General features: G+C 45.5%; 1 non-coding gene across 1 annotated transcript; it reads right to left on the bottom strand.

Moving 5' to 3' along the window:
- Positions 1–334: 334 nt before the first annotated feature.
- LOC118616710 lies at positions 335–456 on the bottom strand. Its single transcript, XR_004956684.1, has one exon. It is a non-coding gene; the product is annotated as a U6atac minor spliceosomal RNA (small nuclear RNA).
- Between the last annotated feature and the right edge of the window lie 7993 nt (positions 457–8449).

Below are 8449 nucleotides of genomic sequence, written 5' to 3' on the forward strand. Positions count from 1 at the left end.
TAAATGGCATACCCAGAGCCACACAGAGAGTTCATGACTAAGTGAGGCTGGGACCTGATTGTGGTGATTCCTAGTCTTTCTAGACAGAGTAGAAAATTAGGAAAAAATATGGTTTTTTTTTCCCCCCAGTTTTATTGAGAAGTAATTGACATGCATCATTGTGTAAGTTTAAGGCATACAGCATGATGGTTTAATTGATATATATTGTGAAATAATTATCGCAGTCGGGTCAGTTAACATCCATCACCTCATATAGATACAGTAGAAAGAAAAGAGAGAAGAAATGAAAAAAAGAAAAATAATTTTCTCCTTGTGATGAGAGCTCTCAGGATTTACAAATGATGGCTCGATGCCTTGAAGTGGGCAGCGATACCTTATCGACTGCGTGCTGTCGGGCCTGAGAGCCTCTTCCCCCTCGTCAAGGGTGTGCTAACTGTCTCTCCTCTCACACAACACACAATTATCATTTCTAATGCACTTCATGGGTGCTGTCTTTCTGCTGTGAGGTGGCATGTAATGAAAGGGCTGCGGCGTCTAAGTTTGAACACAGGGTCTTCTACTTCTGTCTGTTCTTGGGTAAAGTAAGCAATTTCTGTTTCCTGATCTTTGGAGAGTACAGCTGCAAGTAGTGGTGGGCTTTAGAGACAACCCATGCAAAGGCTGGTGGACAGTAAACACTAGCAAATGGCAGCTGTTATCATTATTATAGCAGAGGAAATATTGTTCACTGGTACAGAGAGTGGGCACTGGAGTGAGACTGATGGGCTTTGAACCCAGCCTCCCCCACTTCATTGTTCTGGGACCTCATTAGCTCTGTAAGCCTTGGGTCCTTCACTTAAAAAAAAAAAAGTTTTTTCTTTTATTGATTTTAGAGAGAGAAGAAGGAAGAGGGAGAGAGAGAGAGAGAGAGAGAGAAACATTGATGAGAGAGAACATCAACTGGCCACCTCCTGCGTGCCCCACAATGGGGATTTGGCTCACAGCCTGGGCATGTGCTCCCACTGGGAATCGAACCGGCGACCTCTTGGTACATGGATTGATACTTGACCACTGAGCCACACTGGCCGGGCTTGGGTTCTTCACTTTTAAAATGGGGAAAACAAAAGCACCTACTTCATAGAGCTATTGTAGAGATTTATTGATATAATTAATGTAATGTGTTTAATAGTGCATTGCATGTTGAAAAGTTTGATCAACATTGGCCATTATTATAATTATTTTAAATTTTGCCATAGAGGATCTAGGGCAGGAGTCAGACTTTTTGTATAAAGGGTCAATAGTTAACATCTTAGGTTTTGCTGGCCATAAGACCTCTGTTATAACTACTCAACTCTGCTATTGTAGTAGAAAAGCAGCCATAGATGATTGTAAATGAATGAGTGTGGCTGTGTTCCAATAAAACTTTATTTACAAAAACAGGCAGTGGGCCAGACTTAGCCTGTGGTCATAGTTTGCCAACCCCTGATGTACAGCAGTGGAGAACTTCTTTGTGGCTTCTGGAAGAAAGCATCCTGTTGATAGTGGTAAAGAGGACTAATGGAAAGAAGAACTAAATAAGTCACCGTTAGATATCCAGATAATTTATTTCCTTCTCACTGATCTAGGCCCGGACTGCAGAAATGAAAGAATCATCTTGGGTAGCCACAAAAATTAAGGAGTGAATGCTGATAATAGACACTCAGTTGCTTTATACAAAGCACGGTGGTTGATAACAATAGTCAAGTGGTAGAGAGCTAATCATTAGGGTGAGGCTCCAAGACATTATTCATAGATACAGTGTTAAGTGTTCCCCACAGATCACATGGGCAGGAAAAACTATTTATGGGGAAAAAGATCAGGTCTTTGTGGTCTCAGCAGAAATCCATGACCAGTTTTCTCTGGTTAGAGTCAGGGGAGGACAGTTAGAAAGCACCATGACAGCCCTGGCCGGCACGGCTCAGTTGCTTGGATTATCATCATATGCACTGAAGGGTTGTGGATTCAACTCCTGGTCACGACACTCACCCAGGTTGCAGGTTAGGTCCCTGGGAGGCAACCGATGTTTCCCTCTTTCTCGGTCCCTCTCCTTCCTCTCTCTCTAAAATTCAATAAAAACATATCCTCAGGCGAGGATTTAAAAAAAAAAATACTAAAAAGCACCATAGCATTTAGTAGAAAAGGAAAGTTTTCTCTCAGATTTTTGATAGTAAATCATCATACCATTTTAGAACCTTAGCCAGAAATTGATAATTTCCCCAGAATCCTCTTTACTATAAACCTTTGACTCTCCGAGGGGTCATTGAATCTGTCATCTTTAATTGGCATTCTAGAGCTTAGGAAGATAGTACCTGGTCAGTCATCAATTATGGAAATGTTTATATGGTTTTCATTATGCAAACAGCGTTTCTGTAGGTATTAAAGTATATTCATTTTCTTGGGCATGATCTTACTTTGTTCTATTTAGATAATAGAGTTGACTTTTCCCCCCAAATTAACTCATTTTATATTCCATTTCTCCAGTGTGCTACTTTCTGATTTCTAAGCTTACATTTAATTATCTATTAATTTTGTATTAGTAGATGATGAATTAATGTACAAGCTTTTAACGGCATTTACTGAAAATTTTTTTTTTTCAATTACAGTTGACATTCAATATTATGTTATATGAATTTCAGCTGTACGGCGTAGTGGTTAGATATTTAGATAATTTATGAAGTGATCCCCTGATAATTCTAGTACCCAACCGGCACCACACATAGTTATTACGATATTATTGACTATATTCTCTACGCTGTACTTCACATCCCCACAGCTATCCTGTAACTACAGTCTACACTTCTCCATCTCTTCACCTCCCCGCCCCCCCCGTCCTCCATCCCACTCCAAGCTGGCAACCGTCAGCCTGTTCTCTGTATCTATGAGTCTGATTCTGTTTTGTTCATTTGTTTATTTTGTTCTTTAAAAATTTTTTTTATTTCTTTATTGATTTTAGAGAGAAAGGAAGGAAGAGGAGAGAGAGAGAAACATTGATGAGAGAGAACATCGACTGGCCGCCTCCTGCACGCCCCCCACTGGGCATCTGGCCCACAACCTGGGCATATGCCCTGACCGGGAATCGAACTGGTGGCCTCTTGGTGCTGGTCGACACTCAACCACTGAGCCACACCAGCTGGGCTATTTTGTTTTTTAGATTCCACATGTAAGTGAAGAAGGGCATTTACTTTTAGAACAAGATTCTGAGATCCAGGTTTTTAACCCAAAGTGGTGCTGCTTCGGTCACATGTGTGGTGTGTGGAGGGCTGAGGATGGCAGTGGGGACAGTGGGGCTGGAGAGCGGTGTCCCACCCCCAAGTTCCTCACACGTGTGCCTGGCTGCCCAGCTATGAATAAAGCCGGGGCCCACGGCACCCAGGTGGCGCAGACCAAGTTGAGGCAGAGGGGACAGACAACGTGGGGATGCTGAGCAAATGTCGTGGGAAGTTTCCTCGGTCATGTCAGCTCTAGCCAAAAAGTTCAGAGGAGTAAGAGTCAGTATCGCTTATTTGACTTGGCATAAAGGTTGGGTTGGATGACTCTCAAGAGTGAGTTCAGTGCTGGGGAAGACGCAAAGCTGTCTTTGGACGTTTAAGGAGACAATGGGCGGTGAGGTCATGAAGACTTGGCTGTTGGAGAAAGGACGGAAACGAAGCAGTATGTGTGGGCAGTAAGTAGCCAGGTCGGGTCATGGAAACAGCATGAGGAGAAATGATGCTTCTGGCGGTCTTGCCGGGGCCATGACATTACCTGGAAGGGGGGGCTGGGACCCACACTTCCTGGTACCCAGCCTCGGGAGATTTCCACAGACGAGCACACGAGCGTATTCAGTGATCGAGGAAAAGACCAGTGGAGGCTAGGCTGAGGCTGCAGAGGCCGTTGGTTTTTGAGATCGAGACCTTTCTTTTTTCGAGGCTGTGCGGGAAGACCAAGGGGTAGCTGGAGAGACCAGGGAGGCAGGTGGAGGGGGCCACTTCTGTCCTCTGGAGAGTCCGTGTTAACGGTGAATGAAAACCTCTCCACACATGCGCGTGCACACCCACACACAGCCCGCAGCCCACGAACACAATAGTGAATGACAGGTAGAAATGTAATAATTCTTGCTTGGGCTGATTCTTTTCAAGAAGTTCATCTTAAAATGATTGCTGTACTGGCTATTGTGGATTTAGGTAGGGAGAGAAAATCATTTCCATTTTCCTGTTTAAGTTCCAGAATTTTTAAGACTATTTGGATGCAATTCTTTGCTTACACAATATAGATCATGGCCGAGCTAGCTCTATTTCATGGAGACGTGTGGTCACAATCCTCCCTGCCTGTCTCCCTCCCTTTCTCTTACGAACTGATTTCTGAACATTGAGTCCATCCCAAGACTAGAATCTATAACAGTTTTACCAGAACTAACTAGTAACCATTGCAAGGTATAGCTTTAAGGTAGGACAATACATAATAAAATAATAAAAAATCACTCAACTCTATGTTTCAGTCATGTTCGGGGGCTCATTGGACAGCATGTGCAGTTTATAAATTTTCTTCCAGTGTTATTTTGGTGTAGCCTGTTAGGAAATGCTAGGGGAACAATAACGGATCCTTTACAAACACCATGAAAAAAAAGACCCATAATCCTTTAGTGATTCATTGTGATGATGAGCCTTCGTCCCTGCCCCTAATGCGATTCCCACCTGGAGCTCAGGACTGAGAGCTGTAACCTCAGGAAAAGCCAGAGATCCTAGAAATGAACAGTCAGCCCGTGTTCATCCGCAGCTGGAACCTCCAGAGAGCTCCCGTTAGCAGAGCGGATTTCTAAGAGTGCCGGCCAGTGATGAACAGCTTTCCTCACTGTCACTCAAGGCCTGGAACAATCCCGAGGTACTGTCTAGACTATCAAAGAGCGATTTCTTTCTGTTCGGTCTTCGTATTCAATTTCTTTCATTTGATTTTCTAATTTGCTAGAAAGCGGATGGCGTTCATGAAACCCGAGCCAGCATGTTTGGTGAACAGGGACACTGAGGTGCTGGCCATTTCGTGAGACTGGGGACAAAAGGAAGAACACCCTGCCACATTGTTTATCCTGAGGAGGCTCCAGGGATGGCGAGAGAGGAAGTCCCTTCTTTATTAGTTTTGTATTTTTAAATTTATTTTTCTTTATTGATTTTAGAGAGGGAGGTAGGGAGAGGGAGAGAGAGTTAGAAACATGGATGAGAGAGAAGATCGGTTGGCCACCTCCTGCATGCCTCCCACTGGGGATTGGTGCACAACCTGGGCATGTGCCCTGACCGGGAATCGAACCGGCGACCTCTTGGTGCATGGGTCGACACCCAACCACTGAGCCACACTGGCCAGCCAGGAAGTTCCTTCTTTAAAGTGAAGTGGTTTATGAAAGGGGAAAGGAAGTCTTTCCTCCCTGCCTAAACACCCAAGTCCAATCACAAAAAAATAATACCCCCCAAAGGGTTAAATTCTGACACCTGCAGTGGCCTGGCCTAATGACCCGCTGGCAGCGGTGGGCGCCAGGTCGAAGGGGCCTGCCCTGTCTCCTGAGTGCTGCGGTGGGAACAGGCTTGTTTTCCATCGCAGACGCGGCCCTCCCTCCCGCCGCCTGTTATTCCCCGTCCTCACCTCTGGACCCCTCAGCACATTCACTGGAAACATCATCACAGGAGAACTCAGCTTTGACAGCAACCTCTCCGAAATTATTTATTTCCCGTCGTGGCTTGCACTTGAATAATTCTCCATCAAGAGCGCGTCTGATTGAGTTGGCATCACAAACCCTTTTGTATGCTATTTTTTTCTTCTTCGAGAAATATTAAAGTCTGAATCAAATTGGAATAGCTGCCTGGTAATGATCTCATTATATATAAATACAGAACCTCTGGCAGGGGAGATAATGACCCCAGGACTCAGGTATGTGGTGGAGCCATTATCTTCCAAGGAGCCCCCACTCCACCCCCCTCGGCTCCCCCACAACATCCCTTCAGTGTGCGGTTCAGGCTGCAGAAACGAATGGCTGATTGAAGCTGGGAATCGGGTGTTGCTCCCCCCTTCATGACATATGTTAGGAGATGGAAGGAACCTGGGCTGTGTGTTTGCTCTGCATTTGGGAGTTTCACATGTTCCGATTCATCGGGAAGATGGAAAGGCAGAAGGAGAGACATTTGGTGCTGGCTGAAACCACAGCCATTCTCAGTGTGAGGTTTCCTCGTTTGGTGAGGATCATTGTGATGAGGCGGTTCTGGGTATAGACGCTACTAAATGATTTTTTAAAATAACAGGCCTGCCACCCAGTTTGGGTTCTTACACAGCTAAAGGACACGCCCAGATGGTGGCAGTAGGGGTGGGGCCCGGGGTGGGAAAGGCCCTCTGGCTGCCAAGGGTTACATGTTGGGTTAGACTGTCAGTATGGGTGCAGCAACACGGGAAAAATGTTACTCCCTGTGATGAGCATCAAAAAAGAAATTGGATAGGAGAGGATGAACCTCATTGCTCTCCGTGTCCCTGGCAGGTTCTGAAGGGGCGTCTATCGAAGAGGGGTTGCCATATGCCATCTTAGACCAGGAGGAGGTGGCGTGGAGGAAAGTATTCAGCTGTTGCCATTGGCATGGGGTTGTAAGGTTTATTTTCCCCTTCTGATGTCCACCGTAGGTGCTATCAAAATACAGAATAACATTGGAGGCATCATTATTGGGCAAAGGGATGGAGTGAGTAGCACACATACTTTGCCCCTGGTTAAAATTCTTTCGTGCAATGTATGTAGTATGCTGTTGAGCGGTGACAGTAAATCCCCATCAACTGAGAGAGAGTTACGGCCATAACATCTGAAGAAGGAAGGTTAGTCAGACTGGATGGCGCCTGTGTGGCCTGAGGGGATCCCCTGGTATCAGGTGGGACAATTCCCATTGTGGGGACAACAATCAGGACAAATGTCCCTGGCCACAGTTGGATCCACACTATACATGTGCTTGGTTTTCGATAGTTTGTTATGTGTTGACACACCTTAGCCCCAGCAAAAGAATCTTCTCTCTCTCCCTCCAGTGCTGTAGGTACTGTTGGGATTTGAAACGATATTTCCCCCATCTCTGCTCTGACTTCCTTGGGTGATGACAACTGAACATGAATTTAATTGTTTGCAGAAATTGAGTGGAACTCCACCTTCTTGTGTTTCTCCCCATTGTTTGTGGAGGGATCTAGAGAAATCCCCAGTTCAGTAATTACATGTCCCCCCACCCATACCTAGTTATATCTCAGGATGTCTCCATTTTGATGATGATGATGATGATGATGATAATAAATTACTGCTCTTTGAGTGTTTAATATGAACCAGGCACGGTGCCAGACGCCTTACGTACTTTATCTCATTTGACCCTCACAACTCCGGGAGGTGGACATGATGTCTCCGATCACAGCTTGATGTCCAGGGGGAGGAGGGTTGGTTCGTGGCTACGGATATTTGGAGGCCGTGGAGGCTGGAGAAGGAGATGATTTACACAGACCCGAAGTCTCTGAAGGAATCCCTTATTTCCTCAGCCCCTCTGCATATATTTAACTAATGTCAGTGGTGACGTCGGTATTCAGCCTGCATTGTTCAGGAAACCACAGAAATATGAGTCACTACTTCTGCCTGGGGGCCACCTCTAATTTAGTAGGTGGATAAGAGTAGACCATGCAAACATCACCACATGGAACAAATTTGGGTTTGGCCTCTTGTCTACTCTTAGCTAGCCTTTCTGGGCCCAAGCTTCTTTTTAACAATGAAATAATTGGACTGATCAGAAGTTTGCAAACGTTATCAAGGGCCAGATGTAAATATTTTAGGCTTTTGAGCCAAATGGTCTCTGTTTTGACTACTCAACACTGCTTTTGTACAGTGAAAGCAGCCATAGAAAATCTGTAACAAATGGGCATGGCTGTGTTCAGATCAACTTTTATTTACAAGAACACTTGTACATAGAAATGGGGGGAGGGGGATAGATTTAGGCGATTGACGACTCCTGGGCTAGGTGACGGAGGTAGGCCTTTCTGGCTAGAAAGTGCTGTAGAGTCTTTCTTTTCAAAAAAATATATTTTTTCTTTATTGATTTTAGAGAGACAGGAAGGGAGAGGGAGAGAGAACATTGATTGGCCGCCTCCTGCATGCCCCCCACTGTGGATTTGGCCCACAAATGTAGGCATGTGCCCTGACTGGGATTCGAACCGGTGACCTCTTGGTGCATGGGTCGATCCTCCACCGCTGAGCCGCATCAGCCGGGCTGGGTTCTTCCCATTCCGCATTGATTTCAGCCTGGGAGTGAGGAGGCATTTCTTCGGCTTCTCTTCTTGAGGAGCAGTATATAAGGAATGGCAGTAGAAGTGGTCCTGGAGAGGCACCAGGAGGGATTCCCTGCCATGTTCTGATTGAAATCGCAATGGGAGGAAGCCATTAAGTAAGGTGGGGAGAAAGGTC

The sequence above is a fragment of the Molossus molossus genome, unplaced genomic scaffold (genome assembly GCF_014108415.1).
Source record: "Molossus molossus isolate mMolMol1 unplaced genomic scaffold, mMolMol1.p scaffold_m16_p_4, whole genome shotgun sequence".
In the NCBI taxonomy this organism is placed as follows: domain Eukaryota; kingdom Metazoa; phylum Chordata; class Mammalia; order Chiroptera; family Molossidae; genus Molossus; species Molossus molossus.